The sequence below is a fragment of the Podarcis filfolensis genome (genome assembly GCF_964270895.1).
Source record: "Podarcis filfolensis genome assembly, chromosome: 5".
NCBI lineage: Eukaryota > Metazoa > Chordata > Lepidosauria > Squamata > Lacertidae > Podarcis > Podarcis filfolensis.
This window is the reverse complement of record NC_139608.1, coordinates 77314943-77341069: the sequence shown is the minus strand read 5'-3', so window position 1 is coordinate 77341069 and position 26127 is coordinate 77314943. Positions and strand designations below refer to the sequence as shown.

General features: G+C 42.3%; 1 long non-coding RNA gene across 1 annotated transcript; it reads right to left on the bottom strand.

Annotated features, from left to right (window-relative positions):
- Positions 1–22634: 22634 nt before the first annotated feature.
- On the bottom strand, positions 22635–25833 carry LOC310763051. The gene is made up of 3 exons (XR_014548432.1): positions 25614–25833; positions 25070–25205; positions 22635–22825 (listed from the first exon to the last, which is right to left on the bottom strand). It is a non-coding gene; the product is annotated as an uncharacterized lncRNA (long non-coding RNA).
- Positions 25834–26127: the final 294 nt, after the last annotated feature.

The following is a 26127-nucleotide window of genomic DNA, read 5'->3' as shown; positions in this document are numbered from 1 at the left end:
CCTTCTAAAAGTGGGAAGGATGAGCGTGCAATTCTAGAGACTGATTCTAGAGCTCCGATGGGACTCGGATGGTTCCAACACTTGTTAACTTTTCAGTGTCAATTGAAAAGCTGGCTTTTTCAGAAATCATTCTCTGTTGCCTAGCTGGACATCTTTAATTGTTGCTTTTCATTAGGATTATGGAATGTGTTTATTGGGTGGCTGTATGTTTTATTGATGCTATTTTTTATTAATTACAAGTCACACCTGCAACAAAACTGTTGAGTGCCCCTGTTTAAACAAGGTCCTCCAGTGTAGACTATACAGTGGTATCTCGGGTTACATACGCTTCAGGTTACAGACTCCGCTAACCCAGAAGTAGTACCTTGGGTTAAGAACTTTGCTTCAGGATGAGAACAGAAATTGTGCTCCCGTGGCGCAGCAGCAGCAGGAGGCCCCATTAGCTAAAGTGGTGCTTCAGATTAAGAACAGTTTCAGGTTAAGAATGGACCTCCAGAACGAATTAAGTACTTAATCCAAGGTACCACTGTACTAAGCTAGATATATAATAGCCTTTCTTAATATAAGACATAAGATGCTGTAAATAAGCTACAACCACGGAAAGTTTTGTACCTGTGAAGGATTGCAAATAATGGGCAGAGGTAATGAAACCCAAACATAGTCTTCTTTGTTTGGGTATTTAAGGTGGTGGTTCCCAAACTTGGGTCTCTAGCTGTTTTTGGGCAACAGTTCCCATCATCTCTGACCACTGCTCTTGCTCACTAGGGATGATGGGAGTTGTAGTCCAAAAACAGCTGGAGACCCAACTTTGGGAAACATTGATTCAAGGTATTCTTACAGCATAAAAATAATTTTCCTCTGGGGCACTAGTGTGACCAACACATTTCAAGTGTTACTGAGTTAAGGGTTCAGAACTCCTGCAATAGTAAGTTTAATGTAGAATTATTCATGTAGCTATACCCAAATATATCAAAACTGCATAGCTTTTTCAGATATGTATTAGCTCTTCAGAGTAATTGACAATGTTGGAGCCATACTCAAGAGCACCATCTACTTAAAGAACAATTCTTACAAGGTTTTTTTCTCCTCTTCAGGGTTCTTCATTACAGCAACTGTTGCTTCTCTGGTAACACTTCCAAATTATTGTTTTCTAGCAGTATGTTACGGGGAGTCAAATACAATACATGTTAGAGGAAAGCAGAGAAGTAAGAAAATCCCTGCACTCAGCTTGTCTCTTGTGAAATACTGAAACAATGAAGCTGAATGGTAACACAAGGAGTTGGATGTTGAATGCAGTTGAAAACACAATTTGGGGTTGTGTAGGCCTTGACTTTCATTTTACTTATTCTTCATGATATGAATCTTAGTATTTGGGGCCATAATATCCAAAAATACTGATGATTAGATCACAGGATAATTCAAGTTAAATAACAAAGCTGTGCAAAAGCACCTTTTTTTTCTACAAAGAGCCTGTGCAGAGAGCAGAGCTTCTGAAGATGAATCCAAGTGGATGGGTGCCTTAAAAACAACAACAACAACAACAACAACGGTGGCAGTACAGCAACTGTGCCAGCAGGACAGGCCTAAACCAAATGGCACCCCAAGGTTGTATCCCTCCATTTGTTGAACTTTTGGATATCTTTGGAGATCATCTCTGTGGTATTGTTATATTGATGTTTTGGTCACATTGCCCTTGTGAACCATTTTTAGCATTATTTTGATTGAAAAGTGGAGTTGGCTGAGTGTGTGCATGTACTGCGGGGGGTTAGAGGAAGGAAAAACCCTGTCGCATGAACATAGGTCTGCTCATAATATGTTGGATTGCTGTTTTTGTTGTGCGTTTTGGGGCCCAATTTGGCCAAAAGATGCATATAAATTCCAACTGTGTCATCTTGTGCATGTCTACTCAAAAGGAAGCCCCACTGAGATCAATAGGACTTAACTCCTAGGTAAGTGATTGCAGCTTGAGCAAGATTAAAAAATCGATTGTTTGGCAATGAAGAGCGGGTAAGTAACATTTTAAAATAAAATTAATTAAGAATTAAATGAAATTTAAAAAGGAGCGTAGAAACGTATTCTGTGAAGTTTCACCAGTTCTACCAAATGGATTTGCTTCTGTTTGTCAGAACTGGGCCTTAGTCCCAGTTGAGCATCTGGGGAGCTCAATCCTATGGGAAAGGTGTTCACTACAAGGCAAACCAGTGCACAGATCATTTGACTCAGAGCTCATGTCCCAGAGGATGATCATGACATCCCTGAAACAGCTTCTTCTTCTCCTTCTCCTTCTCCTTCTCCTTCTCCTTCTCCTTCTCCTTCTCCTTCTCCTTCTCCTTCTCCTTCTCCTCCTCCTCCTTCTCCTCCTCCTCCTCCTCCTCCTCCCCCCTCTTGATTCACCACAGAACTTTCCAGGCCCAATGACCAGTTAATGAACATTGACTATGGCTGATTTGTAGAAACGACTTTACAGTGTGAAAACAGAGACAATGTATGTACCTTGCAACCCCCCCCCCCGCCCAAATCTTAATAAGAATATATATATATTTAAAGATGACATTCCTCTGGATGTTAGCCACTGATTTGTACACAGCATTGCAGCAGAACACGGCTGGAGTCCGCTCTGCCAGTCAATCATTAACTGTAGGCAAGTAAAACTATATTGCACCAATAAATTAGGGTATAAAGCATTTAATGAAAATGTCTGAATAATATACATAAAGGCTCGCTGTGGTAATTGCATAGATCCTGGAGGTTAATTACAAATAAATTATTAGATGTCCCTTGAGCTTTCCTGACTATTGCAGGAGGACTCTGTGGTGAAATCGAAAGGGCGATCTACCATCATAAATGGGTTTTATAAATGAATGCATAAATTAATTGGTCTGTTTAAGAATCCTATTAAAAAGAGATGGTCATCTTTGGGCAACCGAGAAGGCTTTGGAAATGATGGCAGGTTAACCAGGATTATGTGTTGACGCTACTTAACTATTTGCACAGTGCTACAATCCTCATAGAAGCATAGAACTAGGAGGAACCTTTGACGTCTGCTGATCTTGCCCCCTTTGCCACGCAGGATCTGCAACACTGGGTGGGACTTCAGCTTCAATGGTTGATGACTCCTCCACCTCTTGGCACTGCCACCAGCAGGAGGTTGCATTTGACATGTAAATTCTACTCAGTATTGATCCAGAGCAGATTCCAATGTTTAGTTAGCAGAGTAAAAACTTAAACATGTTGCAGGATTCCCAAAAGATAGACGAGAGGCAATTGCATTCCATCCAGCAGAGCTTTACTGCTACTGAAGGCAAATGAGCATAATGGTCACAAATCCAATACATTCAGGGTTGGTACTGTCCACAAGAAATCCAGTTGCAGCAGATTTATCTTAAACTTAACAAGAACTTATAATAAGTCTAAGCCTTAACACTGTATACAGAACACCACAACAGAAGGGAAAGAGATAGAAAGAGAAAGTGAAACCCAGGCTCCTTCTGGCCTCTTATTGTAGTCAGCATGACCTTGACAGAAAAAGATAACAGAACCAGTTTAACCCAGCTGTACCCAGCTTCTCTGAAGGAATAACCCAAACATCATGCACCTTCTGCTTGTTTCTTTCACACAGAGAAGCTTCTAAAACCCTGTTGAGTTAATTAGAATAAGAAAGATCTCTACACATCAGATCAATGCTAAGAGATGCAAACTGACAGTTTTGATCCTCATTCTCCTCAGTGGCAGGAGAAGGAACAGATCGCTGGAGTTGTACCACAGTTGGCTCCAGGGTTTTCCAAACTTGGGCTTCCAGCTGGTTTGGATTACAGTTCCCAACACCCCTGATCACTGGTTCTGCTAGCTAGGGATGATCGGAGTTGTAGTCCAACAGCAGCTGGAGACCCAAGTTTGGGTAACCCTTATGTAGACCTAGATGCACCTTTTTGCAGAGTCTCCGGCATTTTGTTGTATTTTTGCTGGTGCTGTCGTTCTTTGTGATTAATTTCTGGTAAATTAGGGGTAGTGGTTTTGTTTTCCTGTGGGATGATGCTTTGTTGCTATTATCTGATAAGACTGCATGGGAAATGGATTGTTGGACGTGTTAATTGGCTTTCAGTTAGGCTAGCTTTGGTTTGCAATGTGATTTTTGCTGCATACCCTGCCATTTCTGTAGGTTGTGAACTGCCTTGAGCACTGTAATGTAGAAAGGGGGTCCACAAATGAGGAAAACAAAACAAAGTGAAACCCATTCGTGTACTGAAAATTCTGGAACCTACGAAAATCAAGAGTGCATATCTGGAATATAGTTGCAGATGCACACTTATAGGAGAGGGTCCCATTGACCTCACCAGACCTTAGTGCTATGTAAGTACAGATCAGATTGTGCTGCCTATGACCTAGGCATTCCCTCAAGAGGCAGCAAATACTTTCCTGATTGGTATGCATAAGCATTGCTAAGCAGCTTCCTAATAAACGATGGGTCCAAATCACAGTCAATCTCTGCATAGTAACGGTGGGGACTTTGATGTGTTCAGAAATGCTGTTGAGCAGCTGAAACTTAAATAGGAACTGCTAACAGGCTGTAGCATCTGAAAGGTTGCCAGCAGCAATCCTTAGTACATCTTATCTTCCCTGACTAATTTGTATGCCAACGTTTATTTTTCCCCTCCATTTAAAGCATTCCCCATTTTGGAAAGTTGTTTTTGTTCTGGTTATGGGTTGCTACTGCTCTGTGGCTGTTCAGCTTGTTTGAGTGATGTTCAGGCTTGTGGTTTATTATTTTCTTTCAGGAGAACAGCCTGGAAATTCTCACCAGGCTATGATGCAGCGGAAACTGGCAATTGCATCTTGCAAACAAACGGAACCAATTCATCTTAATAGAGGGTTGGAGAGGGGAGATCTGAGAGATGCTGTTGTAGACATGCAACTTGATGAAATATGGCACTGTATATGAGAATATCTGGCTGACAGTTGGGCAGCTAATCCCTAAAAAAAAATATTTTTGAGTTTTATTGAAGATACATGTCAAGAAGCAAAGTTAACACAAGGAGGCGGGGGGGTAACCAAGGACTGAAGAATCCAAAACAAAGCTTAAACATGTTTGGTGCATAACCCAGGCTACAAGTACAAAGCTGCAAGAAAAGTAGATGGCAGTGGAGAAACTTCACCTGTCAGGAATTTGCAGCTGGATCCATACCAATGTCCTGAATATGACAGATTAGAGTGGATTAAACTGGCAGATTCCAAGTTTCCATTTTGTGTGATGGTGTAGTCATGCCCCCCTGCCGGCTGATTCTTCTTGTTTCCATTCCAGTTGCATTGGGTAAAGCATAAGCCTCTTTTTGTACAACCAATGAAATATACTCAGGGTTGAGAGTGGATTTCATGCTCTTTATTCAGCTCATAGTGGTGAGGAGGGAATGGAGGTCCCCTCAAAGTATCTGCTTTATATACATTATTTATACAATGGGCTGCACGTGATTGGCTAATTCCGGAATTCTCCTGTAGGTCAATCAGGTTGTGGATTCACTTCCATCTGGAGCTGGATTGGGTGGCTCCTGCTGACCAATCATACTGCTGCATTGTTCTAGGACCAATCAGACTGCTGCATTTTGGATCCTGTTGTTCTAGGACCAATCAGACTGCTGCAGTTTGAATCCTATTCAACTCAGTACATAACAACCAATGTGACACTCACTGTTGTTAGACAAGAGCGGTCAAGCCCTGAAGCATTGTCACTCCTTGTTTACAACTCTCCTGTTGGTACAGGACAAGTCAAACATTCCAGTCGCCTTGGCGTTTCACCAATGCCAACGATGAGGTTCGTGGGACCCTTCACCCACTTGTGGGGGAAACATGAAGTTCAGAAGCTGTGTGCAAGCCTTCAGAGATTGTGGGCCAGCTCTTGCTCTCAGGACCACCCTGCTGGGAATCGCTTCCTCTTGCAGTAGGACTTGCAGTGACCTGTGGAGTTTTGGGAACCTGGTGGGACAGAAAGAGGACAGGTGGGGGGGGATGGAAATTGAAAGAGCTAAAATGGACACAGCAGTGGAAGTAGGGTGAAGTCCTCTGCAATCCATCAGTTCATCATCGAGTGTTAATGGAGAGGGAAGGAGAGAGAGAGAGAGAGAGAGAGAGAGAGAGAGAGAGATTATGCAATGGTGCAATCTTCACTCACGTTTGGTTCAGGCTTTCTCAATTTTGGTTCTGGCCCTTCCTGCCACCAGTATACCATACCCATCAACATTTCTCCAATTAAAATTGGGACGTCAATTATTATTATTTTATTATTATTACCCTGCCCATCTGACTGGGTTGTCTCAGCCACTCTGGCCACCTTGCATATTCCAACATATATAAAAACATGAAACATTAAAAAAAAACTTCCCTATACAGGGCTGCCTTCAGGTGTCTTATAAAGGTTGCATCTCCTTGGCTCAGTGGTCGCATAACTACATACCCTCCAACATTTCTCCGATGAAAATAGCGGCATCCTAAGGAAAGCCGGACATTCTGGGATCAAATCAGAAACTGGGATGGCATCTGTAAATCTGCTGGTAATCTACAGGTGTGACTCCCTGACCTGCAAGCTAAAGTGGCAAAATTAACAATGCGCTGTGGATTGCAAAAGTTTATCCAGTATATGGAAATATGGAAATTTATATCTGTCTCCACAAAAGAGTAACCTTGAAACCAGCCCTTCATTGCCAACAGTGTTGTGATGAACAGACTTCACAGAAGGGACTATTACTCCTAGTATGTCACCAGTGGCCAGATCTACTTATTTTGATTTATAGCTCATTTCCTTTGAAAGAACCAGGCTAGTTGACAGTAATTTGAAATTGGACATCCATTTCAGGTGTGTAAAAATAACCTTTCCTGGGCTGTACTATTTCAGACTGGAGGGGAGGGGTCACATGTTGGAATGTACCCTACCAAAATATGAAAAAGTGCCCCCACACTCTCTGCATTCCCCTTTCTCAGGCAAGAAAAATGGGCCTCAATTGTTATACACTGCAAAGTTTAACGGATTTGCAATGAGGTGAAATTCCCTATAGTGCTGAGGTATTTGAGTTTGGACTATTGGATCATTTCTTCTTGAATCACAACTTCTTTTCTGGACATACTCCCCTTGTTCCTTCTGCGATTAGCTCTCTAGCTATAGTCCCTCATAGCCCTCAATTTGCTGTGCTGATGAAGACCTGTCTGTGCCATACTTTCCATGCTGCAGAGGAAAATTGGGGCATGCGTTTTTCAGGTCTGTGTTCCCGCATGAGTCACGTGCATCTTTTGGGGCTGCGCTCTCACGGGAGTCAAAAAAGGACATCCTGTATCCAATCAGAAGCATTCCAGACCCTCCAACTCCCAGAATCCGGCGAGCCTTAAAAGTAGGAGAGCAAAGAGCTTGAAGACAGAGGGCATTTAGCAGCACCCATAGAGGAGGTGAGGATGACAACAACGAATGAGGAAATGGGAAAGAAGGGGGTGGAGATTTACTTGGGACAACGCCATTATCCCAGAGGCTCGGTTCTATAGCCTCTCTCAGTAAAGTTTGGAATAAAAAAAAGACTGTAAGAAACTTTCCCTTGTCTTTATACTTTCCTGGGCAACCAGCCGGGAACCACTGCCAGCATCCTGACACTGTCAGGAGATATCTGTTCTAGTCCTGTTACCTGAAACGCCATGGACTGTAACCAAAGAAGTCACACCATTAACACAAGGAGTTCCACCTGCGCCACAGGACTTTCTCTCCATGCACCCCCCCACATGCTCCTCAAATGGTTGATGGAACACCCAGAAGAGAATCTGGGAGGCCCGTTGAAAAAGGAAGTGAACTCACATTGCACAGACATAATTCCTTGTGCTAACAACGTGACTTGGTGGGATACAATCCCATCACTGATCTGTGGTCTCTCCCAAGCAGTTCCAGCCATTAACTGAGCAGTATTAAACCAAATACATATTATCAACTAGGTTCCCCTTCTCTTGCATGGATGATGTTATTATGGAGACGACTAAACTGACACCTTGTTATTTCCCAATTATTTTCAGTCAGCTGCTTCCCTACCAACTTTATTAATCATTCTGTGGTTTGATCATATGGAGAGTAAACACAGTGATTGGCATCACGCTACAAATGTCATGAGATTCATTATTGATCTTTATTTTATTTTAAAATATGAACTAGTATCTTTGGGGAAACTTCGCATTTGCTACTTTCTCAGCACCTCCAGGCAATCAGAAGAAATAATGGGGGCAATTTTTCCCCTTTATCTCTCTGAATTCACTTCTAATATGTCTAGAAATAATTGCAACAGTTAGCAAACACTAGGTTTGAGCAAAATTGGGGTGCTACTTTCTTTTTCCTTTTGTCAGTCTTGAAAATCAGTTTCTTTTTAATTTTTTGCTTATTTATGTCTCTCTTTATCAAACATGTATGCATTTGAATGGCACCCATTTATCTCTCTCTCTATCTATTTATCTATCTATCTACATTTGAATCCCACATTTTCTTCAAGGAGCTCATGTGTTCCTCATTGTACATTTATGATAGACAAGATCTAAACATATATATGTGTGCCAGCCTATGATGTAAGTACATGTAAATGCATGTGATGGCTGTTCTGTTGGCTGTTTCTCCCTATGTGGATGCAAATGGTACCCAAAAAATGGTGCCCGCAGAAGCATCTTAGCTGCCACATTCAGCTACAAACACCAAAGGGTTGAACAAACACTGCCTTCCTTCAAATGTGAGAAGCTGGCAAGCACCCAAGAACATGTAAGGGTGTTTAAAAAACAACAACAATCTTTTATTGCAGAGCACATACCTGAGAATCTTCTTCTTCTTCTTTGGCGATCACTCGTAGACGAGTAAGATTGTCTTCCATAAACACAGTTTTAACAGAGAGTCTGTGACTGTGGAGGCCAATTCAGGATCCACACGTCCTTCCACAGTGGGGACATAGGTTTCTGGGTGGGAGTTGGTCATGGTGAGGGTTTGCCAAGCATGCCTTCATCTTGGGATGTTTCTCCTTTTCATCCTGAGTTTGAGTATCTTCAAAGCCCATGACACCTTTGGTAAAGGTTGTTCTCCAACTGGAGTGTTCACAGGCCTGTGTTTCCCAGTTGTCAGTGTTTATACTACATTTTTATATATATTTGTATTGAGAGAGCCTTTAAACCTCTTTTGTTGACCACCAGCATTACGCTTTCCATTTTTAAGTTTGGAATAGAGTAGTTGCTTTGGAAGATGATAATCAGGCATCTGAACAACATGACCAGTCCAACAAAGTTGATGCTGTAGAATCATCGCTTTGACACTGGTGATCTTTGCTTCTTCCAGTACACTGGTATTAGATCGCCTGTCTTCCCAAGTGATGTGTAAAAATTTTCAGAGACACCATTGATGGAATCTTCCAAGAAACCAAAAAGGTATCAGGAGCATTATGGGAAATGCATTGCTCAAAAAGAACCTCAAGCTTGTAAATGTCAATTAATTATTTCATAAGGAGGTGGGTGGAATTCAAATAGTGCATTTCAGTATGAACTGACCTGACCTGCAGCCGGGTCTAATGTGCAAGCTGAAACTTATTAGGACTTAGCTATACAGCTGCAAATATAATGTTGTGTTTGTTTTAAGTGCATTATACAATTGTGACACTAGATGGCAAACGTGAGCTCATGGCAAATTAAATATATTTTTCAAAATGCTTTTCTAAAAAAGCATGTTCACAGCATTTTTTATATATGTGTGTCTATGATTCCACCTGAGTTATCCACCATAATCCACACTTGTCTGAATGCAGTGCTTTATTCTCAGCAGTTTAAAAACTGTTTATAAAATCTCACCTTGACAGAAAACTCATTTAGAAATGTGCATGTTGTTGCCCGCAACCGTCTTAGAAATTGGTCTGGCACCCATAAACTCATGACGATACCAATATTTAACTAAATGCCAATATTTAACTAATAAAATACCACATCTACCTAACCAAATTAAGGCCTCGGTTGCAATAGCAAACTCAAAGCAGCAAGAAAACATTCAGTTTGGGGAGTAAGAGAGAAGGACTCTATCTGTTAAAAGTCCAACATGTCTCTGCCTGTAACTAGTTGTTCAGCTGGTGGTCAAACTGCCCCAGCTGTGCTGAAATGGCACCCTTAACCCCAAGCAAATTTAGGGCAGACCTAGTTAGTATTATGACAAGAGCACCTGTAATATTATGAAAATTTCCTGGAAATGGCAGCGCTGAATGCAGTCGTGCTTTGCTATTGATGTGTGTGTGGAGGTGAAAATGCAGGCCCAGCAAATGAGCAATAACAGAGAGAGTTTCAGGGGGGAAATGCCACACAGAAGTATTCCAAGAGAAGCAACCTTCAGTGAGGAGCATTAATTGACAGTGCTGAAGTAAATTATCCTGCTACTTTGTGACCTACCAATTTCTCTGAAAGGAGCGTGACATTTACTTGCCAAGAAGGTGAAATAATTCATTGCTTCCCCACTGCCTGTTGAAACCTCAACGGGGTTTTCTTTCTTTATGCTCAACTCCTTAGCACTAGTGATTTTGTTGCCGATTTGGGCCTCATATTCAGTGTGGTGTTCTTCCCCGATTATACTTGGCAAAAGGGACTGAAATGTGACAGAAAACAACCAGTCTTGAAAGCGTTCCTCTATAACAAGTCTTAGGACTTCAGAATGGACTCAGCTCCATCGCTGCAAATAAAACATTTTAAATGTGTTGTGAAGTGCAATATACAAATGTGACACCAGATGGCGAAAGTGAGCTATGTAAAATTCAACGTATTTTTCAAACTTTTTTTTTTAAAAAAAGTATTTTCACTGCATTTTGTGTGTATGTGTGTGTGTGTAGATTCCACCCATGAATGGCGACACTTTCATCACAAACTCAGTACATTTAGCTAAGTTGTGTGAAACTCCTGAATAACTTCAAAGGAAGCAAAAAGTAGGAGAAATTTCTTAGGTACCACCTGCATTTCTCTCCTTGGGACCCATGGGGGGGAATATTAATGCTGGTTGCTGCTGAAGCTATGTTGTAGGTGACTTTTGCTTCTTCTTCTTCTTTTTGATCAAACAAACAAGAACTTATTTACTTTAACTAACTATAAGATGCCACAGGCTTAAACACAGTGTCACAGTCACAGTTTCTCTTAACCTCTCTTTACTCAAAATCAGTTGTTATACTTCAGTTTCTGTCACTTAGTTATGACAGTTAAATACTTTTAACACCATACAGCTTCCTTCACAGATTAATACCCTGGTTCATGAGTTCAGTTACCCACTCTCTTTTTTTAATAAAAAAAAATCGACAAAGCAATAATTATAAATAAATAAGAACAAAAATGTGCACCCCACCACCGAGACCATTCCATTGCAATTATCTAACCTCCCAAAATTTGAAGACCTCGGGGTAGGCCAAGGCTTTGAAAATGGTATAAGTGCAATATACTCTGAACAAAAGGCTAAATTAATTGTAAATAATGTGGTTACGGAACAATTTAAGACAGAAAAAGGGACACGACAAGGGTGCCCAATTTCCCCTTTACTTTTTATATCGGTCCTGGAGGTTTTGCTGAATATGATTAGAAGGGACCGGTTGGTTAAAGGCATACAGGTTGGAGCCAAACAGTATAAATTGAGAGCATTTGCAGATGACCTAGTTTTGACGTTACAGGAGCCAGAATCTAGTACCAAAAGAGTTTTAGAATTAATTCAAGAATTTGGTCAGATGGCAGGATTTAAACTGAACAAGTCCAAAACTAAGGTTTTAGAGAAAAAATTAACATTGTTTGAAAAAGAGAAATTTCAGAATGAAACAGGTTTGACTGTGGTGAAGAAAGTGAAATATCTGGGGATTAATATGACAGCTAAAAATGGGAATTTATTTAAAAATAAAGTTATAAATTTTTTTAAAAAAACTGATTGGAAAATAAGGTGTTAGTTTAAAGGAATGTTAAGAGATTAGGATTTGCTGGATAATCATTTTGAACTAGAAAACAAGAAGGGGAGGTATGAGGAAGTCAAAGAAGCATGTTATTGAAAAATTGATATCGAAATTGATTTGTTTTTAATATTTTTCTTTTTCTTTTTCTTTTTTGTTTGTATAAAAGTGAAAAATTGAATAAATATTTATAAAAAAAAACAAAATTTGAAGACCTCTTGCGATGGCTTGACCCCTTTCCATTTTAACAGTACAAATTCTACAAAACACCCTCCATATCTCCTCAGTCTTTTGCTTCTGACTAGTATTGGATGTTTTGTTGAGAATCTGGGCTTAGCAAAGAAACCCGACCAGGCACTTTGGAATTTGCTGGGCCATTTCCCAGGAACCGAGGCCTTCCTGCATTGCAGCTTGCCACAGTTAGTAGCCTGTTATACTCTGTGCTTCATCTGCAGTGTTCAACAGAGTACAAGTAGCCTATAAGTGCTGAGTTTCTGGAGAGGAGAAGGTGTGCTGGTCCAGGGGGGAGATTACCGTGGGGCAAGGTCCAGGACCTGAGTTGAGGGTCGGCAGACAGTCCTCCACGGGCGAAGCGGGGTCCACAGCGAGAAGCCGGGCAAGGACAGGAACTCTGGGGGAACAGGACTGGATGCTGGCCGAAACAGCTCTTCAACAATGTTGCTCCCGCAACCTGGGACCAGGCTGACTGGCCTTTATCTTCTCTGAGGCCAGGGGCAGTCCCGGCCCCCAGGAGACCCGCCTCTCCTGGCCTTAAGGCGAGCACTCCTCCTGGGAGAAACCAGTTCCCTTCGCCTCTCTGCCCTGAGCCTCTGCAGTTCAGGAGAGGCTGAAGGGTTACTGGACCCAGGGGGAGACTCACCTGTAGGCACTGAGTCCTCAACCACCTCCGGAGCCAGAGTGGATTCACCTGGTGCCTGCTCCTGAGGATCCGGCACAGGTGCAGGCACTTCAGAATCAAGGCCCTGCCCCAGCTCAGCCGGCCCTGGAGGCGGGGACTCCTGTGCAGGCTGGGATTCCTCTGGTTCAGCCTCTGAATCAGATTCCCAGGCCATCACAGAAGGTCTGCAGGCTGCTCTTCGGGCCTTTGTTTCTTTGTAAGTGGTTGATCATGTCAGAAAGCCATCAGCACTGAAGTGTGCTTATGTAGAGACAGTCTGCTAAGGTTGGGAGCAGTTGGCACAAATATACATCCACGATACATGTTGTTCACTGAAAGAAAATTATATGAAAATGATGGCTAGGTGGTATCTGACAGCTGTCAAGTTAGCAAAAATGTATAGAACAAATTCAAATATTTGCTGGAAATGTAAAGAAAAAGAAGGTACCCTTTATCATATGAGGTGGATGTGTAATGTACCGTATTTTTTGCTCTATAAGACACACCAGACCACAAGACGCACCTAGTTTTTGGAGGAGGAAAACAAGAAAAAAAATATTCTGAATCTCAGAAGCCAGAACAGCAAGAGGGATCGCTGTGCACTGAAAGCAGCAATCCCTCTTGCTGTTCTGGCTTCTAGGATAGCTGCGCAGCCTGCATTCGCTCCATAAGACGCACACACATTTCCCCTTACTTTTTAAGAGGGAAAAATAGAGTCTTATAGAGCAAAAAATACGGTAACTAAAAATTTCTGGGAGATGATATATAATGAAATGGGGGGGTTTAACTTTTGTTTTTAAAAAAACAGAAGCTCTCTTACTAGGAATTATAGGTACCAAGATGCCAAAGGAACAGAAAATATTATGTATGCGACAACAGCCGCAAGGATGCTACTAGCCCAGAGATCGAAGGAAGAAACTACCCCGACCAGAGAAGAATGTCAAACCCAGTTGATGGACTATACCAAAATGGCAAAATTAACTAGGAAGTTGTCATATTGAAGACAAGAACTTCAATAAGGAATGGGGGGAATTTATAATTTATTTACGAGACCACTGCAAGCAGGATTTCAACCACATTTGTAAAGTGACGGTGAGTATGGATAATTTAGAAGGAATACCATTGGGACTCATTGGGAAGGGATGGGGTGAAGTCAGGAGATTCAAAGTAATCTCAATATTTGGATTCGGAACTTTTTGTTGTTGTATGTTTATATTTTTTTAAAAAATCCAATTAAAAATATATACAAAAAAAGAATATGCACCTACGATACATCCCAAAGGCACACTTCTCTCCCCTATAGGAGCAGAAGAAAGCTGCCCATGCATTTTTACAAGGAAAGGAAAGGAAAGGAAAGGAAAGGAAAGGAAAGGAAAGGAAAGGAAAGGAAAGGAAAGGAAAGGAAAGGAAAGGAAAGGGGGAAAGACCGTTCTGCACTTGCTATCACATTCCCTGTGGAATTTCACAACTGAAAAATGTGAGCAACCCAACCATATTTCCCATTAGCCCGGTATGGAAGACATCCCTCCCGTCAAAGAAATGAGAAAGATTCCCTTTATTTAATAATATTCTTAATAGCTGTGAAACGTAAGTACATTAAGCCAGATTTTGATGAAATTAAGCTTGCCTGCCGACACTGATAGGAATAAGAGAACAACCCTGTCTCGGTTCAGCAGCCTTTTGTGAAATACAAATTAATTTACCTTTGTCACTCTCCATTCATGGGGTGATGTATGTGTTCCTTCTTTAAGGCTAATTAAACATCCAGAGGTCCTTTTTCATTGCTGTTCAAAACCTGTACCCAGTATCGGGGCAAAGTTGACAGCTCATGTGTTTTGTACTTGCTGTTGTTTCTTCCTTCGTTAAGATTGTTTTGCTTGGGTGTAAGGTTGATAAAAAATATGTTTACTTCTTAATTGGGATGAGGACCCACAATAATGCAATATGAAATATCCAGCGCAGAGTCAGACGAACCACTTAGCCTCACTGATTGATGTGGAGCTATATTGTTTTATTGATTTTAACTTTTGTATGTTTTTAAGAATGGTTGTACAACCATACCTTGTTTTGCAGCCAGGATCCGTTCTGGAGGCCCGGCCACTAGCCGAAAAGGACGCAGGGCAAAGCACCGCGTCTGCACACTGTCACAGAGTGGTTTGCGCTTCTGCGCACGTGCAAAGCACTATTTAGTGCTTCTGCGCATGCACGAGCAGCAAACCCAGAAGTAACCTATTCCGGTACTTCTGTGTTTGCCACGGACAGAATGGATGCTAGACAAGAAAGACGTTCGCGGAGGTACTACTGTATTTCATTTTTTTTTCTTACTTACTTGGAAGGTCAATACAGCCCAGGTGGTTAGGAAGGCCCAACAGAGACTTCATTTCTTTAGGGTCTTGCGAAAGCACAATGTTAGACAGCAACTGATGATTTCCTTCTATCGATCCACGATAGAAAGTGTTCTCTCATACTGTATTACAGTGTGGTACGCTGGTTTGACAGCCATGGATAGAAAGTCCCTGCAGAGCGTGGTGAAGACAGCACACGATATCATGGGCTGTCCACTGAGTCCGCTAGATGTCATTGCAGGAGACCGTTGCCTCAGAAGAGCGAGGAACATTCTCAGGGATGACTCACACCCTGGCCACCTTTTTAATCTCCTGCCCTCAGGCAGGAGATACAGAAGCATGATAAGCTGCACCAACAGTTTATACCTGTGGGCTGTGAGGCTGCTGAATGGAAGACAGCAACATTGCAGCTGACGTTCGGGATTGGTGGTCGTAGGAAAGCACACAGAGTGTAACAAGGACAGAGATTCTGGGGGGGAGCGGGGTTCGTTTAATCTCACTGTAAACAACAGGTACAGTGACAATAAAGTATTTCTAAATATATATTTTCTGGATTTCATTGCTTGCCTTTTTGTAAACAGCTTTGCGGTTTTCTTACAGTCAAGCAGTATATAAATTTCATTAAATAAATAAATAATCCTGTTGCGGGAGGAAATTCTATAGTTTAACTATAGGCCAGATGCAATATTTTGTGCCCTGAATCCTCCAACATTCAGCTCTATTGTCCCCATAGTACCTCCTTCGAAGGTTGGCTACTCGTGGACTAGGTTTTCAGCCAAAGTCTTTGTAAAGAGTGTGGTCAAATAACTCTGCTGCAATGTACCAAAGGTGCAGAGGTTTAGAAAGCTTTGTTGGTACAGTGGTACCTCAGGTTACAGACGCTTCAGGTTACAGACTCTGCTAACCCAGAAATAGTACCTCGGGTTAAGAACTTTGCTTCAGGATGAGAACAGAAATCGTGTGGCGGCAGTGGGAGGCCCCATTAGCTAAAGTGGTACCTCAGGTTAAGAACAGTTTCAGGTTAAGAACGGACCTCCAGAACAAATTCAGTTCTTAACCCGAGGTAACACTGTATGTTGAATATCCAATAAGATGTATGAATTCTCCTTCAGTCCCCGAAAATATTGGATACACACCCCAAATCCACCTACTCTGCCTTTAGCTAGCTGACGTTCAAGTCAGCAGCTACAACAGAAGTGTCATCAGCCTTATTAACTGTAGCAATGTTGAATGCTTAAAGCTTTGCACATTTAAATTTGTTTCCCTGTTGAACCCAGTGCCCTTTATTGGGTTTGTAGATTTGCTGGTTATTTTAGGGTTGCTCGTGAAGGGCTGAACAAGTGCTATTGATTTTGGTTCAGGAATGAAAGATCCTTTGAAGCATTTGCCTTCTGGGAACTGCCCAATACCATAGGGTGAGCTATGGCAGATCAAAACCAGTTAATAGCTACAAGTGAGGGAAAGAATGTGCCGGCTGGAAAAGTGAAGCTTTAAGGCGACTTCCGGGTTGGCGCCATCGCCGAATGGCGGACTCCCTCCGAGCTCCGGAGGGAGCCGGCTCGGCAGGGGCTGGGTTTTACCGCACCGGCGATGCGGGGACCCTTAGAAACCACGGCCACGGGGGCCGTGGACTTGGAGACTCGGCTAGCACCGCTAGCGCCCTCCCGACTCGTGAAGGAGCCTTTTTAAAGGCTACGGATCGGGTGCCGGGGAGAAGCGTGGTGCTTTGAGTCCTCTGCCACCCCTGCCGAGCGAAGCCGCATGCCATCCGGCGGAGAGCGCTGACTTCTTCCATTGAGAATTTGGACTTTTAACAACAACCCGTGAGTAAATTGGAAATCGGGTTTAAAAGAAGAAAAAATTTTTGGATTTGAGACGAGCGGGGGGGGATCTAAAAAGGAAGTCAGTCCCCCTCCCTATTGTAGACATTTTAAAACAAGGATTGGGAAGCCAAGGCCCAAAAAGAACGGTATCTTTGCTAAAATCAAGAATTCCATGATGGGAAAGTACAAGAATTGTGCTGGAGGAAGAATTGAAGGAGAAGGAAAATGCACCCCCCTCCCTGGGAACCGGGGCGATTGAGGAGTGAGCCTGGTGAAAAGAGCCGGTGATTTTGACAGCTGTCAAAGTAGCTGTCAAAGTCGGAATTTTAAAGAGGATTTTATTACAAGGACCTTGCTGGTCAAATTTGTTACAACTTGATATAATTTGTTAAGACTTGAATACAAAATGGCGAAAATACGGAGAACAATCGGATTTTTGGAAACAAAGTTACAACAACCCCCCTAGAGGAGCTTCGGGACATTACAAAGATGGGCGTAAGCCGGGAAAAATACAACACTTCGGAATTTCACAGAACTGGTTATCTCCTGGGAAAGCTGCAAAACTGAAACTGAATCTCGTCTACAGGGTGTTTAGACTAAAAGGAGACAACAGAATACTTTACTGAAGAAGGAAGGGACTGAACGCAAGTTTTTGTTCCTGAATAACAACAACCCATGTAGAGTTACTAAACTTCTGAATAAGAAAGTTTTAGCAGCGGAACAAGAGGAAGCTGGACTATAACCTTGAAAGAACAATGGGGGGAATTTTATAATTTGACATTTTTAAAGATTTAGGAATTAATTTTTAAAAAGTAATCCTAAAAATGGGAAATAATTCTGCAAGGAGTTGGGGGAAAAATGGGATTGATGGACTTAAGACTTCCAGGCTGGAAACATAGATTGGAGGATAAGGGAAATTAAACCGGGGAAGGGGAGGGAGAATTAGAATCCAAAGGCTTGCAACTATTTTCTGAATTGGTTTTCTTTTTTCTAATATATTTCTTATTTTTTTTATACTTTTATTCTGTGTGCTTTTACTTTAATGGGAAAAAAGGGGGACATTGTGGAAAGAAAAGGGGGCGGGCTATGGGGAGAGATCTTTTGCTTTTTTTTATCAAGGGTGTTGCATAAGGTTTGTATAAATTTAAATTTGAACAATGGGGTATATAAATTGTGCTTTAAATCAGAAACAGAACTTGTGGAAACAACAATATGAAAGGGGAATACGGTAGGGGTGGGGGAAGGGGGGAGTCCCAGAAAGTGGATGTTTGAAAATAAGGTTCTGAATGTATCTTCATAATTTCTTTTCTTCTCTTTCTGTATTTTGGAAACTTCAATAAATATTATTTAAAAAAAAAAAAAAAAAAAAAAAGAAAAGTGAAGCTTTAAAAGTGAACTAATCAATAGCCAGCTGATGGCTTCTTTGAATCTCTCTGCTCTTTGTTCACCTTAAAAATGCATGGGGTTATTTCCCATTATTTTGGCTCTGTCGCCGTTGAAGGACACTTTCAAAGCAAAGGATGCTCAGAAGTGAAGAGCAAGATATGGGATCGTGTTTTGTATATCACCAGGCAGTTTGTAGATGCTGTTTCCTAAGGCTTCATCCCAGGATGTGGGTCTGAGAAGGCACAGGATGCAGCAACGTTCTTGAGGTTCTATGGACCTGGTCTGGTCAAACTCCGGACCGGCTCCAGAGACAACTGGACGTTGGCCAAGGTAACATCTTCAACTGCCCCATGGGACTACCAGTGATGGGCAACAGAAATGCCACATTTCCACAGTCTTTCAGTTCATGTCGTTTCACATTCTCTGCTGTATATACTCTGATGTAGCATCATCCAGTGGGAAATTTACAAGTGGCAGGCAGCTTACAGTTAAAATTAAGTGAAGAAGAGGGAATATAGGGGATGATAGTCTGATCCTGAGCACCGTCACTCACAAGCCTTCACTCAGTAGTTGCCTGAGTGTGTTGAGTGCTAGACTTGGGTCGGAGCCTGCATGTGAAACTACAGGCTCAGCCACACTTCCTTAAAAATAATAATAATAATAAATAATGATTTTCAGTTATATAATTTTCAATAGTTTTATAATCATTCTAACATTTCAAAACTCAACTTCCTTCCACCTCTTTTTGTGGTTCCTTAAATTTATTTTTTGACATTTCCTGCATATTCTAAATTAACTTATTCTTTTATTCATCTGCTTTAGATATATGCTCTTATGAAACTGCAGGTTATTACAATAATCCTGCCAATGTTCTTATCTGTTTGCAGTGTGTTTGTAAATATTCAGTAAACCATTTCCATTCTTTTATAAAAAGTTTGTTATCTTGATTTCTTATTTTCCCATTGTTTCGCTACTTTTGCATATTCCATAAATTTTTGTATCCATTCTTCCTTTAATGGGACTTCTTTCCATTTTTGTTTTTTGTTAAATAGTATTTATTATAGTTTCAAAAAAGTTACAAAAATGAGAAAAAGAAAAGGAAAGAGAAAATAAAAATAAAAAAGAGAACAGAAAATACAAAATACAGAAAAGTATAAACAATTAAAAACATTTCCATCTTTCCATGTCTTATCTTTCATTTACTTGTTTCCCATACCTCCTCACACCTCCCTTTTTTGTATTCTGGTTCAATTAAGTATTTCAGCAAATCCTTTGCGCTTGGTTTTTATCCTAATAATTTATCTTAGTGTACTATAATTTTACATTCTCGTTTCACCAATTAAAAAATGAATTTTTACCTAATCTTTTATATCATTTCTGCTAAAACCACATTGCTTCATTCCAACATCCTTCTAGCATTCCTGGATCTTGCAATGTTTCTGTAAATAAATTTTAAATTTTTTCCAATCTTCTTCCACCAACTCTTCACCTTGGTCTCGGATTCTGCCAGTCATCTCTGCCAGTTCCATATAGTCCATTACTTTCATCTGCCATTCTTCCCGAGTGGGTAAATCTTGTGTCTTCCAGTATTTTGCGATAAGTATTCTTGCTGCTGTTGTTGCATACATAAAAAAAGTTCTGTCCTTCTTTGGCACCAATTGGCCGACCATGCCCAGGAGAAAGGCCTCTGGTTTCTTCTGGAAGGTATATTTAAGTACCTTTTTCATTTCATTATAGATCATCTCCCAGAAGGTCTTAATCCTTGGGCACATCCACCAAAGGTGAAAGAATGTACCTTCAGTCTCTTTACATTTCCAACATTTATTATCGGGCAAATGATAGATTTTTGCAAGCTTGACTGGTGTTATGTACCACCTGTATATCATTTTCATTATATTCTCTCTTAAGGCATTACATGCCGTAAACTTAGTACCTGTGGTCCATAACTGTTCCCAGTCAGCCATCATGATGTTATGTCCAACATCTTGAGCCCATTTAATCATAGCTGATTTCACCGTTTCATCCTGAGTATTCCATTTCAACAGCAAGTTATACATTCTTGACAAATTCTTAGTTTTAGGATCTAACAATTCTGTTTCCAATTTTGATTTCTCCACCTGAAACCCAATTTTCTTATCCAAATTATAAACCTCCATTATTTGATAATAATGAAGCCAATCCCGTACTTTGTTTTTTAGTTTTTCAAAGCTCTGCAGCTTTAATCTGTCTCCTTCTTGTTCCAATATCTCCCAATATTTCGGCCAATTGGCCTCCATATTGAGCTTTTTCAGAGCCTTAGCTTCCATTGGTGACAACCACCTAGGAGTTTTGTTTTGTTCTTCTTTCCATTTTTGGGGCAAATAACATTCTTGCCGCTGTAGTCACATACATGAATAAATTTCTATACTGTTTAGGTAGTTCTACCCCTATAATTCTTAAAAGGCTCTTCCACATTTGTTCAATGCCTAGAAAGCACAAGTTTTCTGCTTGACCCATATTGTGTCCTGGCAGCTTTCCCTTTGTCCTGTTCCTTTCTCAGGGAAAATCTGCTCTTTAGCAATAAATCAGAACCAATGGCTATCTGTGGGAAACCTGATCCCTGTTTGCTCCAATTGAGCATTAAAGGGCGGTTTTTCCCAGGGGAAAGGAGCAGCACAAGTCCAAAATAAACCCTATCATCGAAGCTTAATTACACAGCCTTAATCTAAATCATGCAAGAAAGCAGGATGTAAATGCAATAAATCGGGGGGGGGGGGGCTGGAGTAAATTGTCACCCCCCCACCCTTAACAAATCTTCCTCGTCTTATCGAAGATCTTTTTTGCTTTTTGTAAGTTGCTCAGAGGTTTCACCCAAGCAAGAATTCCCTTTGCTTCTGCAATATGGTTGTGCCCAAAGCTTATGGGTACATATTGACATGAGAACCTTCCCTCCATCCTTCAAGACAAGAGCAGCTAAAAAAAAAAGTGACCTGTGGGCCACATTGATGGTCAGCCACACCTCCCAAAGTCACAGGTCGGTGCTGGATGTGGCAAATATATATGCGCATGCATGCATGCACAAACAACCCATAAAACACACATAGGTATTTACAACAAATAGGCAGTGGAGCAGGAAGGGGTGTGTGGTGGGTGCGGACCGACCCGGGTGTCATCCCTGAAGGGGGTGACAAAATGGCTATGGGCTATATGATGCGGTGGCTCGGGCACCTGCAGGCTCCATGCTGGCCAAAACGGCAGCGTGGGGCTTGCATATGCCCACCGCCTCTCCCTCAGCCACCCTACAGCTGGGGGGTGGGGTGGTGAGGTTCGATGCAGCACACCCTGCCCCAGCTCGCCCCGCCCAATGGGTGGCTTGCCGGGCGACTGAGCTACACCACTGCTTGTGGGAGGGGGGAGAGGAACCAGCTGCAGATTGCAAACAACAGGAGCAAAGCATAGCAAACAGGTCTGCAACCAACTACCCCTCTAAGAAGGCTTCAGCTGGGCAATTTGGAATGGGCAGCAAGCAGAGGGGTGCCGTGGTCCCGGGCCCAATTTTGAGAGGGGGTGCAAGCAGGTGCCTCCACAGGAGGCTCCTTCATTGGAGCCTGACTCTGTGCCAGAAGGAGCTGAGCTTCGGCTGCAGCGCTTGTGCCTGGCGCAGCTCCACCGCACCTGGGTCAGGCCTTCTCAGCTACTGCAGCAGTTGTACCACCAAGTCACTTCTGACCCAGTGGCTGAGAGCAGGAGAGTCGGCAGCAATGCTGCTGCCCACTCTCCTTGGCTGCGAAGCACCTGCAGTTTCCCTGCCCCTATCCTAACCTGAACTGTGATCCGCAGAGGGCGCCTTCTGTGCCCCACCCCCTTTGGGGCATGCCCTGCGTGCTCACCCCAGGCACCCCAGGGTGTACACTCCGCTGTTGCAAATAGGGCATGCACGCACGCACGCACGCACATACATACATATATACATACATTTACCTGACATACAGGCACCCAACACTCTCTCGCTCTCTTTCTCTCTGACATGCATACATGAAGTCACACACTCATGCAAACACTCTCGCATGCAAGCACACATGCAAATATAAACTCACCACCAGCATTTTTTGCACACTCTTCTCCAGCACTGGAAATGCTGCCTTTCACTCGTAATTCTTTAGGTGACAGCATCTGCAAAATCCATAGGAGCAATTCAGTTTTCCATTCCATTATTTGCTGTGAGCAGCACGCTGTCGTGGAAAATCCATCTCTTGGTATGAATTTCAGCGGATTTAATTTGTATTGCAGTTCTGTCCTCTCTTTTTTGTCTCTGAATGCTCCCTTCAGCTCAAAGCCCTGAATAATTATGTGCACGCATGTTTTACTCGCAGTTGCACGCATAGTGGATTTGTAGTTCAAAGGCCGCCCAAACAGTTATTTGTTCTTGCCCAGGAACATGTCACTCATGATCTGGAAGTGGATTAGGCATTAAAGGGTTAACCATCAAGACAGAGCAGGCATGAATTGGTGCAACAGAACAAGAATATCATGGGTATGCAGACAGCTTGGCATGAAAAGGTCTAAAATATCAGAAGAATGAAGGCCTCCCTGCAATACATGTTCATCCATATAAACATAAATATAATCACCAAAAGCTTGGCAGCTTTGGGGATGGCTAACTGTGTTTCCAGATCAGAATTTGAATGAGTGAAACTGCTTGTCTTCCTTCTTTCTTTCTTTCTTTCTTTCTTTCTTTCTTTCTTTCTTTTCTTTTCTTTTCTTTTCTTTTCTTTCTTTTTTTTGGGTATAATTTCATTTCCCTGCCCCACATTTTGGAAGCAAATTTAAAATAAAGATCTGTGTGTTGTTTTTTTAAAAAGTTCACATTTCTTCAGATGTACTGTGGTTTATTGCTCTGTTGTAAACTGGACTTTAAATACACTATATAATATTTCCTTTTGGGGTCTAGATCAGGTGATATATCACTCCCAGTCTATCCCAACAGGTGTGTGTGTGAGAGAGAGAGAGGAGGAACAGTAGTACAGTCGTACCTTGGATCCCAAATGCCTTGCGAGTCGAATGTTTTGGCTCCTGAATGCAGCAAACCTAGGAGTGTGTGTTCCAGTTTGTGAACATTATTTGGAACCCGAATGTCTGACATGGCTTCCATGGATTCTGATTGGCTGCTGGAGCTTCCTGTAGCCAATCAGAAGCCACACCTTGGTTTCCAAACATTTTGGAAGTTTGGAACGGATTCCGTTTGACTTCCAAGATACCACTGTATCTATTTGGATTGGTGGGGCAGAGGACAGGGAGACCAGCACAGGACAGAGCTACAGCCCATGACAGCCAGAGTTAGCTAAGTCTAGTGTTGTCCTCCCTTCTTCCCTGTTACATTCTACAGGGACTACAAGGAGCAAGTTCACAGCCAATGTCATCCCCTGCACAGATTGTAAACAGGAAGGCAGGCAGATGAGTGCTGGCTGTGAACAAGTTGAGAGTGGTAGAGCAGTTCCCCATTCACCCAAATGGACCAGCCTCTACTCTGTGTGTTTGCGTGCATGTAAATGAAGTTCATCTCCTTCTGTTTCCCAAATCCAGGGTGCCAGATCCACCTCTTCTGGCCTCACATGTGCAGGCAAGGATGGAATCTGCAAATTCCATTTACACATCTACATTTAAGTGCACTTAGGCAGCAAATGTGGGGCTGATTTCTTAATTTAATGGGGAAAACCATCATGCCATTTTCAGCTCAGCACGCTGAACCTAAGATGAGCCCTGCTGAATCAGGGTGATGAACCGTCTAGTCTAGTATCTCGTTCTCACAGTGGCCAACCAGGTGCCTGTAGAAAGCTAGAAAGCAGGACCTGAGGACAACAGCATTCTCTTCACCTGCAGTTTCCAGCAAGTGCTATCAGAGGCACGAATTTATCAAATTCTCATTAAAGCCATCCAAATTGCTGCCCACCTCCATGTCTTGTGGCTGTGAGTTTTAGATGTTGGCTATGCACTGCCTGAAGAAGTACTAAGCTGTATGTGCACATATATTTGGACTGTCTAAAGGTTTGATAAAGGTAAAGCACCCCTGGACGGTTAAGTCCAGTCAAAGGCAACTATGGGGTTGCGGCTCTCATCTCACTTTTAGGCCGAGGGAGCCAGAGTTTGTCTACAGACAGCTTTCCAGGTCATGTGGCCAGCATGACTAAACCACTTCTGGTGCAATGGAACACTGTGATGGAAACCAGAATGCACAGAAATGCTGTTTACCTTCCCGCTGCAGCAGTACCTATTTATCTACTTGCACTGGCATGCTTTCGAACTGCTAGGTTGGCAGGAGCTGGGACAGAGCAATGGGAGCTCACCCCATCGCAGGCATTTGAATCTCCAATCTTTGAATCACGAAGCCCAAGAGGCTCAGTGGCTTAGACCACAGTGCCACCCACGTTTACCTTTGGACTGTCTATCCCAGTGAGGTCAGCAAAAGTGGGAGCGGCATGCCAAGTGGGTAAGAATCGCTTTTTTCCACATTTGTGCTGAATCAGGAAAGAGACATGCCATCCTACCCAGCCCTCTTATTTCCCCCCATCTTATGGAAAACTTCCTATTTATCACTTGAGTGGTCCCGTATTTCAATTTAGCAAAATAACCTGGCTTCTCCCCACCCTCCTTTTTCCAGTAAAGGGTGGACTAGATTCAACTGTAACTACTTTTCACCTCCCAGATGAAAAATGTCTCCATACAATCATTGACTGCAATCTATGGTCTGCTTGCTGCTCCCCTCCTTCAACACCACTTCCACAGTTGCTTTAGGTGACTCCTTGTGTGTGCAAAAACCTTGACGGACCCCAACCTGTATGAAAAACATCCAGTTTGATCATATTTTGATCAGTCAACCTTTTTTCTGCCGGTGCTTATGATTCTAATTCATTTTGCACAGCTCTGTACCAAAGAGGGGCTAAAAATAAAAAACCAGCCCAAGAGCAACTTGCACAATAAATGTCCTTTCTGTGCCATTTGATTTTTTTTTTTTTTTTTACTCCAGTCAGGACAAAGGTAATTCAAATCCTCCTTGATCGCTATTCTAGGGTGGATTTTTTAAAAGGCATTTTTTAAAAAAAAATATCCACTCTCCTGAAGCTTTCCAGACCTGCCACCTTATCCTGCCCTGGAGTGCGGCTGTAATTTCCTGTAATATTTCTAACCATATATCTTTCACTTCACTACAAATTGCCTCGGCTATTGAAGTCAGCCTGCATACCTTGTTTCTTCCTCTCTGCCATAGACTCCCTTTCCTCCTGCAGTATATTTCCATGCTCGAATCTGTCCTTGCAGCGAGCTCTGTGCCCTGGGAGTTAAGCAGTTCTGTCAGTTTGCTGATTAGATCAAGTCTCTCATACTCCTGTTTGCTACACGCTTCTTTTGAAATGCACATGCTCTGAGTCTTTTCCGATAAATGCCCATCGCATTCATAGAGGAGGGAAAACAACAACCCAGAAAGTGCATCATTGGATGTGTCACTTCCCACTCCCCCCACTGCGGGTCTTCATCCTTAATCCTTTCGACTTGCTACCTGTTGCTCATTATTTCTTTCTGCTTCAGTAGCACTTATCCATCACAAACAGAAGTTGGTTCTTTGTTTTGTTTTTAGCCTTCTAAATCCCTTTGTTCTGATATCACATTCCATGTACAGTGGTACCTCGGGTTAAGTACTTAATTCGTTCCGGAGGTCCATTCTTAACCTGAAGCACCAGCTTAGCTAATGGGGCCTCCTG